This window comes from Papaver somniferum, chromosome 9 (assembly GCF_003573695.1).
Source record: "Papaver somniferum cultivar HN1 chromosome 9, ASM357369v1, whole genome shotgun sequence".
NCBI lineage: Eukaryota > Viridiplantae > Streptophyta > Magnoliopsida > Ranunculales > Papaveraceae > Papaver > Papaver somniferum.
Genome location: NC_039366.1, coordinates 194,615,562 through 194,627,711, shown reverse-complemented (window position 1 = coordinate 194,627,711; position 12,150 = coordinate 194,615,562).

The following is a 12,150-nucleotide window of genomic DNA, read 5'->3' as shown; positions in this document are numbered from 1 at the left end:
TACAGGAGAGACTCAATTCATCGATTTATCTTTAGCACAGATGGGGTGTTTATCGTATCCCTCATCCTAATACCACTGATTGACTAGAGATTAGGGGTTTCTACAACTATAAATGGATCATCAATAAGTCATTTTAAACACACCAACATTATCTTAAACTATACCTCAGAGCATTCTTCTACAACCAAGAATCACTATGATCTAAAAAATTTTCTGCTTTCTCCCTAAGACAAACCCTGATTCTTGATTCATGAGGTGAAGCAGTCTTCAAACAATTATAAGTTAGGTTTAGGCGAAGACTGTTCGTGCTCAACACATAAACTTTAACTCAAAACCCTGAAAACTTACTTCTACCATTTCACCTATTTTTTGGTACCTACACCTATGTATCCATTGTTAAGCATAACTTGGACCTTGTTTTTTTATAACCATCACCATCTTGAGCTTCACATGGAACTTGTTGATCTTCTTCTGATCAACTTTTTTCCTCCTCTTCCTCCCAATTCTTATTTGATCCTTCAAAACTTGACACATCCGTTGGTTGTGTTTCACATTTACCAAGATGATTGTAAATGTGATGGGTACGATCAACTCGTAATAGGTGGCACCTTTCAGGACTTTCCAAACGTCGCGTCTCCCTGCGTTCATGCTCAATAACCATGTCGTGCAAGATAAGAAACTATTTCATTATCAAGTCCAGATCACCTTATTTTTAATACTTGCATGGTGACGGAAAATCCTAAGCTCCAAAAGCACGCTTAATATCCTTCCTCTTAACCACTTGATACTTGTAAACCTTACCCGATCTGAAATGTCCAAGTATACTTTTAGAGCTTTGGTCGGTTGAACGCACATGCGTTGATATGTCAAATCCGATTGTCAAATTTAAAGAGAAATTTGTTGGTCTACAAAACCCGGCCTAGCTTATCTTATAGTCCAGCAACAAAAAATAATTAACCCGAGGTCCAAAAACCTTTTAAAAATTATAATTTACTTCCCTTCTCATCACCATTCACGTGCCAAATTCACCACATACCTCAATTTGTGTGAACAAAAACATGGTTATCCCCAAATCTCTTCGTTCCTCCCCTGTCTTCGTTCTCCTTCAGTCTTCATGTTTCTTCTTCAGTAAAATCCACGGAAACTTATATATACAAATCAAATCACGTGATGATCATTGAAAACCTAGATCTACAATGAAGAAATTATATAAAATAAAAAACCCCATTTTCTGAAGAATCGCAAAGCAACAAAACCCTAGTTTACTAAGAAAAATTAGCATAATACGAGATTCATCTCCTAAAATTCGGTAGAAGATTATGATTTTGAAGAACAATGTACTCCCAATTCCGAACCTACATCAAAGAAGAAGAAATCCGTTGTTTCTGAACCAATATCAAAGAAATAGAAGAAGTCGATTAATATTTAACTGATAACAAAGAAACCGAGTTTCTCCCAAAACAATGGTATTGCTTCTAATTTAAAAAAATACAATACAACATATGTAATGTTTTTATTTATTTTTTTTTGTTGATTATTCATACCAATTTACTTATATGATCCTACAGTACATACACTTATGTATTGATGAAACCCATAATATGTATTGCTTAAACCCTTCTACTGCATGGTGCATATGATGTTAATGATATGTATGTATTGTGTATGACCCTAAAGTACATATAAATATGTATTGTTGAAACCCTAGTTTATTCGTTGAAAGTACTTTGTTCTTGAATTAGTACATATCAACATGTACTGATTGAAAAAGCGGGGGTCTAACAACCGCACCCAATATTTCCTTAGCAATCTTTATGGACTAACTCCGAAATACTTTGCTAGAGAATCAACTAGACGGTCAAACTCAATCTAGATAAAAGTATCTCAAGGAGTTAATATCTCTCTCTTGTTTTTGATATTACTCAAACTAATAGAAATCAGCGAGTCATAATCAAACACAAGGAATACTTGGACGGTACCAAAGACTAATATCCAAGGATCAATCAATATCAATCAACAACCAGAGATCGGATTTCCAATTGATGATCTTTACCGCACAACCTGTATTATTTCAATTATATAAAAATATAATGCGGAAAAGAAATAACACAGACACCAGAAGTTTTGTTAATGAGGAAACTGCAAATGCGGAAAAACCCCGGGACCTAGTCCAGATTGAATACACACTGTATTAAGCCGCTACAGACACTAGCCTACTCCAAGCTAACTTCGGACTGGACTATAGTTGAACCCCAATCAGTCTCCCACCGATTCAAGGTACAGTTGTACTCCTACGCCTCTGATCCCAACAGGATATTGCGCACTTGATTCCCTTAACTGATCTCACCCACAACCAAGAGTTGCTGCAACCCAAAATCGCAGACTTGATAATAAACAAATCTGTCTCACACAGATATGTCTATCAAAAGGATAAATTTGTCTCTCACAGAAAAACCCTAGGTTTTGTTCCGTCTTAAGATATAAAATCAAGGTGAATAGGAACCAATTGATAATCCGGTCTTATATTCCCGAAGAACAGCCTCGATTAATCAATCACCTCTCAACAATCCTTCTTGACAACACAAGCGGTTTGTCGAGGAATCACAAACAATGAGACGAAGATGTGTGTGACTTATTTATCTTGCCTATCGGAGAACTCTCACGATCTCAAGCCAATCAAATATTGTACTCGTACGATAGAAGATACAAGATCAGATCACACAACTGCGATAAAAGTAGTATCGGTCTGGCTTCACAATCCCAATGAAGTCTTTAAGTCGTTAACCTGGTTTTAGAGAAGAAAACCAAAAGGTTAAAGGAGAATCGACTCTAGAGAGCGCACTAGTATCACACAGACGTGTGGGGATTAGTTTTGCACAATGTTATATGTCTCCTTTATATAGCCTTCAAATTAGGGTTTTGCCTTAGTTACAAAGCAAGCCATATTCACCGTTAGATGAAAACCTGATTTAGATTCAAGCTAATATTTCTCAACCGTTAGATCGAAAACTTAGCTTGTCTCACACACTTGGGTAAACGTTTACTGGGTTTGTGAAAACCATGCCCAAACGTGTACGTGTATGTTGGTTCAACATAGTAACCCAAAAGGTTAACCATATGAGCATTTCATATTAACCTAGTTCTTCTTCACCATAACTAGTTCAGTTGACTCAAATGAACTAGTTAGAGAGTTGTTCAATTGCTATGAGATCTTATGAAACTACACAAAACACAATTGAAACAAAGATGATTCGATTCGATGAATCGGCTCATGAACTTTATATCCACGATTTGCATAAAGCATACCTTAATAATTTAAGTTTCATGTTCAGAGTACATCTTTAGATCATAACCACTTAAGCTCACAAACAAGTTCGTGGACTTAAGGCAACCGGCATAGTTTTCCAAACTCAGCATAAAATCTCGGCAAGGAGACTTCCGCCAGTTCGCGAACTAGGTTCGCGGACTAAACACGCAAACGAGTTTTTACAAAATCCCAGCAGAAATTCTCGGTAAGAGAACTTCCGTCAGTTCGCGTACTGGGTTCGCGGACTTGGGAAAGCCAATTCCTCCGGTTTCTCTCAATCAACAAAGTTTGAAAACTTCGTATTAAGGAATACATGGTTATGTAATCTAAACTCTCATTCCAATCATTGAGACATTCTCAGAGGACGTTATATAGCCGTTATTCATAGACCGTTTCACGTCAGAGCAATTCTCAAAGTAATTGAAACTTTTCATGACTTTCGTCACTAGGTGAAGATAAACTTGATCAAAGCGAAACGATTTACCAACACACGATTTCGAGAAAAAGATAAGTAGTGAATATTCAGCTTGAAATGTCAAATTGTATGATCCAGTCTATATAGCATACGACTTTTTGTCTCATAAGAAGTAGGAGATAGAATAAATAGACTTTTGAGTGATAGATAAGTTCAAGTCTCCACATACTTTTTTGTTGATGAAGTTCCACGGTTCCTTGTATAGATCTTCGTCGTTGTATGATGAATAGCCATGAAGTCCTTGAGCTCAACTACACTTTTCTATCCTAGTCCGAGACTTAGCTATGTTGATTATAAATCAAGACTCATAGTTTTGATCACTAAGATTGACAAACATGCTTGATATAGCAACGCATTCGAGGTCGACCGATCTATGCTCTAATAATCTCCCCCTTTGTCAATTTTAGTGACAAAATTATTAATACATATGGAATACAAAAAAGATAAACTTTAGTGGCTCCTATTCCATAGTCTAATCTTCAACGTTCCTTGAAATCTTCGTCCTCCCAAGTACTCCAATGATCCCAAAGGTTGTAAGTTTAGCACCACCGATGTTGAAGATCCGTAGCTATAACAATGAGAGAAGTCGAGATTCTCGATCATTATTATACAGTGTCATAGTATCATTATGTAACATCAAAGTCCAATTGCATCACGACTTTAACAATAATACTATGGTGATATGTAATACTCCCCCTTAGTCAATACTCCATCTCGATCATGGAAACCACTCCCTCTTACACAATGGTCCGAAAACCATATGTATTTGTAGTGTGAACTACATTATTCCCTCCCCCTTTTTGTCAATAAAATTGGCAAAGGTAAAAGAACGAGTTCATAATGAAATTTCCACAAGAGACATTTCATAGACTAAAAGAAAAAAAATACATACCATCTTAATTTAGATGTAATCATAAAGCCGAAGCTAAATGCATTCATCAAGGAGTTTTAAGATACAAGATAACCCCTATAAAATTCCACAGCCGCACACCCCGCAAGATATTACCATTAAGCACAAGTTCAAAAGAACTCTCCCCCATTTGATGTCATTCCCGAAAGAACAACAAGAGCGATCTTAATTTCGAAAGAAAAGAAGGATTTTTTAATTGGACACCAAAAACCATGGAAATGATTTTCTATATCCAAAACTCAATCAAATTAATCACAAGTAAACCCATGATTAATTTAATTGGAATATGCAACTAAATCAAACCACAAAAGTGATCAATTTAATTGATTGTGCTCAACATAAGAAAACTCACGGAGCTATGACTAAGATAACCACATGGAGATGACTACCTTAATCGTTCAAATACTCAACATAAGGAAAACCTTACGGAATATACGACTACATCAACCAATAGAACATGATTAGTATAGCCGTTCATATACTCAACATAAGAACTTGTGGAATATATGAAAAACTCAACTAGATTAATTACAAGAGAACCCATAATTAATCTAATTGGAATACACAACCAAACTAATCACCGAAGCAATCAATTTAATTGTCAAAAGATTTTGCTCGACAAAAGAAGACTTTCGGAGAAAATAACTAAATAACCAATCAAGATGATTAATTTAGTTCAAGAATGCTCAACATATAGCATCTTATGGAACAACCAACAAGGCCAATATTAATGGACATGGTTGTAAGGTGCTCAACATAAGATACACAATGGAGCCTTCACGGTAAAACATAACAAAATGGATCAATGAAGATCAATACCGTGGATAACATACAAGGATCTATTCTATTTTCCATCACTATTTGCATAACGACATAATAGACTTTATCCTTGTCAAACAAAAGATTTCATCTTATTTTCCATCAAATACATGACTGCATAGGCATGACTTTTGTAATTTTCAAAAGTCCATTCGTCCTTTTATCAATACGAATATCAATTTATGAACGACTTTACTTTTCACAACATATGGGACCTTCAAGTTCACAGATGCAAACAATACATATCCCATAAACAATTGCAATATCACAAAATCATAAAGATTAATACTGCAATAACAATCTTTTCCCTTAGAAGGTAGAATCAATCTTTTTCGCACGAATTTATACCAAGAGTGGTTACCAAAAGCTATAAAAATATTTCCTTAACAAAGAAGAACATACAAAGTCATTGACGACTATGCACCATAGTTCACATGAGATGATTGTGAACACTCAAGAATATATAGGAATGTGAACTACTACCCATTCTCGAACTTCCTTCTTTATGATTCACCAACATCACTCTTGTAACAGCCAAAAAATAGCTTAGAATAGGATTTCTCCAAGAATCCCAGTGCCCAAGTTCAAGAGAATAGAACAAGTGCAACGAAACGGAGCAAACACTAAAAAACAAGAGATGGGACAAAGATCAATATTAACTCATCCAAATTCAACAATTCTGATCTCCATTTTGAAGGGAATTCAATAAGGAAGAGAATGCAAAAAGACTGAGGTAAATCCGAGTTCGGACGAAGAAGTTACGACCAAAACAAGTTTACCGAATATCAACGTCAAGTATGCATACGGGTTTGCGAACTTAAACCCCCTGGATTTTGATTTTGAATGTTGCTATGCATACTTGGTATGTGTACCATGTAATCCAAACATCCCGAACTATTATTTTCAAACCTAAACATTTAAGATCCTTAAACATAGATCAAGTTAGGTAGAAATGAACAATAAGCAAGATTATTATAAGTATTCTAAGCAAATAAAAGTACAAATCTTGCTCAAGTTTATAGACATACCTTTTTAGATGAATCCAATCGAATTCTACCGCCTTACAGAACATAATATGTGTGCCTCAATTCTTGTGCTTCCCTCACCGTATACAAAGCAGGGCATTCCTTGGTGAGGATGCACTTCCAACACAATCAAGTTGCGTTGGGGTGAACAAAGTCTTGCTCACCACAAGTGACCTTTGGATTATCATGAAAGAGATCACTTTTAGAACCTTTCACATCCAATTCCATTTTTCCAAAAAACTTGTTAAGTTCCAACATCATGGATACTGCCTTTTCCATAGTCATGGAGTTTTCTGGAAGATCATTCCTTTTCACACTCAAAACATCATCGTCTTTCTTCGGTATCCACTTCTGAGTGCGTTTAGGAATAGTTGGAACCTTCTTCCCATCACTCTCTTCTATAATTCTTGGAAGAGAATTGGATTGACTATTCTTTTGCAAGTTAGTCTTTCTCCAATTGGGAGCATCGGATCTTGTTTTCGTCTTTACGAAGTTATCCTTTTGATAACCATTACGATTATGAAAAGGATTCGTACGACGTTTATAGGCAAATCTAGGTCTATCATAGCACTGATTCCTTTGCCTAAAGGTTGGACAATAACAACCTGTAACGTTAAGAGGATAAGTTTTAACGTATGATCTTGGTTTCACAACTTCTTGTGATTCCTAAACAAGAACATCATGAAGTTTCTCATTCCTTATACAGAAACGACATCTCCTTTCCAGGTGACCTTTATTTCCGCAATAGTGGCAAACATAAGGAATGTTCTTACTCCGATCCGTGTGTGCTAACTTTGGAGGTTGATATACTTTGCTCTTTTGAACCTTAACTGTCGGAGAAGATATTTCACTTTTGCCATCAGTGGAAACCTTTTGTTGAGAAGAATCACTAGCCTTGACAAATTTTACCTCTTTGCTAGTACTTGGATCATCTATTCCCTTATAGCCCAATCCTCGTGTATCACGATGTTTTTTACTTGCTCCTAGCATAGTGGTTAATTTTCTTGAACTAGTATTGAACTTTTCAAGTCATCTTCCAACATCTTGATTTCATCAAGAGCAGCAGCTAAATCAGCCTCAAGGCATTTTTCTCGAGTGAGATAAGCGTTTTCTCTGTCGTCAAAACTTGTTTGCTGGAAGTTAAACCTTGTTTCAGATTCTGCAAGTTTCTCTTCTAACAAAAAGTACTTTTGATAAAGATTATCACATTCAAGTGACTTCATACGTAGGTTTTCCTTAGAATCGTTGATGATCGATTTGGTAGAACGATTCGAAAAATAAACACATGCGTAACATCTTCTCAATTTCTTGTTTTCTCGACAGAGAGGAGTCAGAAGAGGTGTGACATGAGAAGTTGTAATCTTCTTCATATTCCACGAATCCAAAAACTTAACATACTCTGAGACTTCCTCATCAACATCTCTATCAATATCTGAATCACCTTCATCAAAAAGTTCATCCAACTGTTCTTCTAGGAGAGTTTTCGAATCAATAGTTTTTACATCAAGAGAATGTTTGGATATTGACTTAGATGTGACAGTTCTCTCAGGTGAATCCAAGCTTTTAGAATCATCTGGTAATTTCTGAACTGGTACGTTATTAGAGATAGACTCGTCCATAATCAGATCGCTACAAACACAGACTTATAAGGTCTTTAACGTGTTTGCCTGCTCTGATACCAATTCAAAAAGCGGGGGTCTAACAACACCACCCAATATTTCGCTTAGCAATCTGTATGGACTAACTCCGAATACTTTGCTATAGAATCAACTAGTCAGACTCAATCTAGATAAAAGTATCTTAAGGAGTTAATATCTCTCTCTTGTTTTTGATTTTACTCAAGCTAATAGAAATCAGCGAGTCCTAATCAAACACAAGGAATACTTGGATGGTAACAAAGACCAATGTCCAAGGATCAATCAATATCAATCAACAACCAGAGGTCGGATTTCCAATTGATGATCTTTAACGCACAACCTGTATTATTCAATTATATAAAAATATAATGCGGAAAAGAAATAACACAGACACCAGAAGTTTTGTTAACGAGGAAACCGCAAATGCAGAAAACCCCCGGGACCTAGTCCAGATTGAATATACATTGTATTAAGCCGCTACAAACACTAGCTTACTCCAAGCTAACTTCGGACTGGACTATAGTTGAACCCCAATCAGTCTCCCACTGATTCAAGGTACAGTTGTACTCCTACGCCTCTGATCCCAGCAGGATACTGCGCACTTGATTCCCTTAGATGATCTCACCCACAACCAAGAGTTGCTGCAACCCAAAATTGCAGACTTAATAATAAACAAATTTATCTCACACAGAAAAGTCTATCAAAAGGATAAATCTGTCTCCGACAGAAAAACCCTAGGTTTTGTGCCGTCTTTAGATATAAAATCAAGGTGAACATGAACCAATTGATAATCCGGTCTTATATTCACAAAGAACAAGCTAAATTAATCAATCACCTCCCAACAATCCTTCTTGACTACACAAGCGGTTTGTCGGGGAATCACAAACAGTGAGATGAAGATGTTTGTGACTTCTTTATCTTGCCTATCGGAGAACTCTCACGATCATGCCAATCAAAGATTGTACTCGTACGATAGAAGATGCAAGATCAGATCACACAACTACGATAAAAGTAGTATCGGTATGGCTTCACAATCCCAATGAAGTCTTTAAGTCGTTAACCTGGTTTTAGAGAAGAAAACCAAAGGTTAAAGGAGAATCGACTCTAGCGAGCGCATTAGTATCACACAGACGTGTGGGGATTACTTTTGCACAATGCTAGATGTATCCTTTATATATCCTTCAAATCAGGGCTTTGCCTTAGTTACAAAGCAATCCATATTCACCGTTAAATGAAAACCTGATTTAGATTCAAGCTAATATTACTCAACCGTTAGATCGAAAACTTAGCTTGTCACACACACTTGGGTAGACGTTTACTAGGTTTGTGAAAACCATGCCCAAACGTTTACGTGTATGTTGGTTCAACATAGTAACCCAAAGGTTAACCATATGAGCATTTCATATTAACCTAGTTCTTCTTCACCATAACTAGTTCAATTGACTCAAATGAACTAGTTAGAGAGTTGTTTCAATTGATATGAGATCTTATGAAACTACACAAGACACAATTGAAACAAAGATGATTCGATTCGACGAATCGTCTCATGAACTTTATAGCCACGGTTTGCATAAAGCATACCTTAGTAATTTAAGTTCATGTTCAGAGCACATCTTTAGATCATAACCACTTAAGCTCACAAACAAGTTCGCGGACTTAAGGCTACCGACAGAGTTTTCCAAACTCAGCAGAAAATCTCGACAAGGAGACTTCCGCCAGTTCGTGGACTGAGATCGCGGACTAAACACGTAAACGAGTTTTTGGAAAATCCCAGCAGAAATTCTCGGTAAGAGAACTTCCGTCAGTTCGCGGACTGGGTTCGCGGACTTGGCAAATCCAATTCCTTCGGTTTCTCTCAATCAACAAAGTTCGAAAACTTTGGATTAAGGAATACATGGTTATGTAATCTAAACTCTTATTCCAATCATTGAGACATTCTCAGAGGACGTTATATAGCCGTTATTCATAGACCGTTTCACGTCAGAGCAATTCTCAAAGTAATTGAAACTTTTCATGACTTTCGTCACTAGGTGAAGATAAACTTGATCAAAGCGAAACGCTTTACCAACACACGATTTCGAGAAAAAGATAAGTAGTGAATATTCAGCTCGAAATGTCAAATTGTATGATCCAGTCTATATAGCATACGACTTTTTATCTCATAAGAAGTAGGAGATAGAATAGATAGACTTTTGAGTGATAGATAAGTTCAAGTCTCCACATACTTTTTTGTTGATGAAGTTCCACGGTTCCTTGTATAGATCTTCGTCGTTGTATGATGAATAGCCATGAAGTCCTTGAGCTCAACTACACTTTTCTATCCTAGTCCGAGACTTAGTTATGTAGACTAGAAATCAAGACTCATAGTTTTGATCACTAACATTGAAAAACATGCTTGATATAGCAACGCATGCGAGGTCGACCGAGCTATGCTCTAACACTGATGGATATATATGATGTGAAGGTTACGACAAGAAAAAATCAACAAAATAATAAGAGAAGTGATTGAAGGTACAACTTCTACAAATCACTCCTAATTTCATTTCTATAGAAACAGTACATATCAGTATGTATTTTTGGATAGTTTTTTAGTGTAGTGTGTATGATCTAGTAGTACATATTGACATGTATTGTGTGAAAAAGAAAACATATGAACCAGTACATATTGACATGTAACATTATGAAACAATACATATTGACATGTACTATGTGAAAAACATCTTCTATGCTTAAATAAGAATTAGTACATATCGATAGGTACATTTGGACATAATTCTACCATACATACCGATATGTATCTTAGGGGAAAAGTAATTTGTTGATACAGGTGTATCTGTACTCCTTTAGGGAATTTAGTTCACCTCAATCTAAGTTGAGGGAAGAATCCTATTCTAGGTAGGAATCCTTGTTTAGGCGGAATTCCTAGTTAGGGAAGAGTTTTGTTTTAGGCAATACTCTTAGTTTTGGAAATAGATTCCTAATAGAAGTCCTTGGTCGGATGAGTACGATGAAGGATATAAATAGAGGTCTTTGGATAATAGCTGTGGATATATACTAGATACATAAAACTTAGAGAAAGCTTTGAAAAATACTTGTGCAAGCTAGCAAATAGTTTATGGTTGATCCACTATTTAGAGAGATTGTGAGCGTAACAAAGAGGGAATTGTAATCTTTTTCTTTTTCATAATCTAGAGAAGATATTTTTCTTCGAAATACTTTCTTGTGCCTCTGTTTTCTAAGTCTTTTGGTTTATTATTATTCTGAATTCCTCCTCTATAATAATAGCTACCAAGGTAAAGGGATCAAACGTATCAAGTTGGTATTAGAGCCAGGTCCGTTTCTAGGGTAGATCCCTGTGGTTTATGGTTTTCACTAGATCTCTATACATAAAGCTTGGTGAGGTACTCGAGAAGCTAGAAGACGTTAGTAGAACAAGGGGATCAAGGATGACAAAGTCAGATGATGATCCTAAGCAAACAGACATGAAATTAATTCAAGTTACCCTTAAGGAATTGGGTGAATGTATTCGTTCTCATATACCCAAGCCGAAGATGAAGAAAAAGACTACGTCTACACCTGAAGCTTCGGAAGAAGATGACGATGATGAAGATGAAGAAGATGATGAAGAGGATGAAGACGAAGAAGAAAAGAAAAGTAGGCTTCTTAAGAGTCCTACATCAACTAAACTTCATGGTAAGAATCTGAAAATTGATTCCAGTGTTGATATTCCACTTTACTATGGGAGTGTCGATGTAGAAAAGTTGGATGATTGTATTAAACGTCTAGAGACGTATTTTTCTTTCTTTGAATATGGTTCAAAGGAAAAGATTGCTTTCGCGGCATTGAAGCTTCAGAAGCATGTTCTAACATGGTGGAAAGGCTATCAAAGACAAAATCTAGGTAAGGGAGTATTGTCGTGGAAAAGATTCAAGGCATTTGTAAAGAAACAGTTTTATCCGGTTGGCTACCTTGAGGAG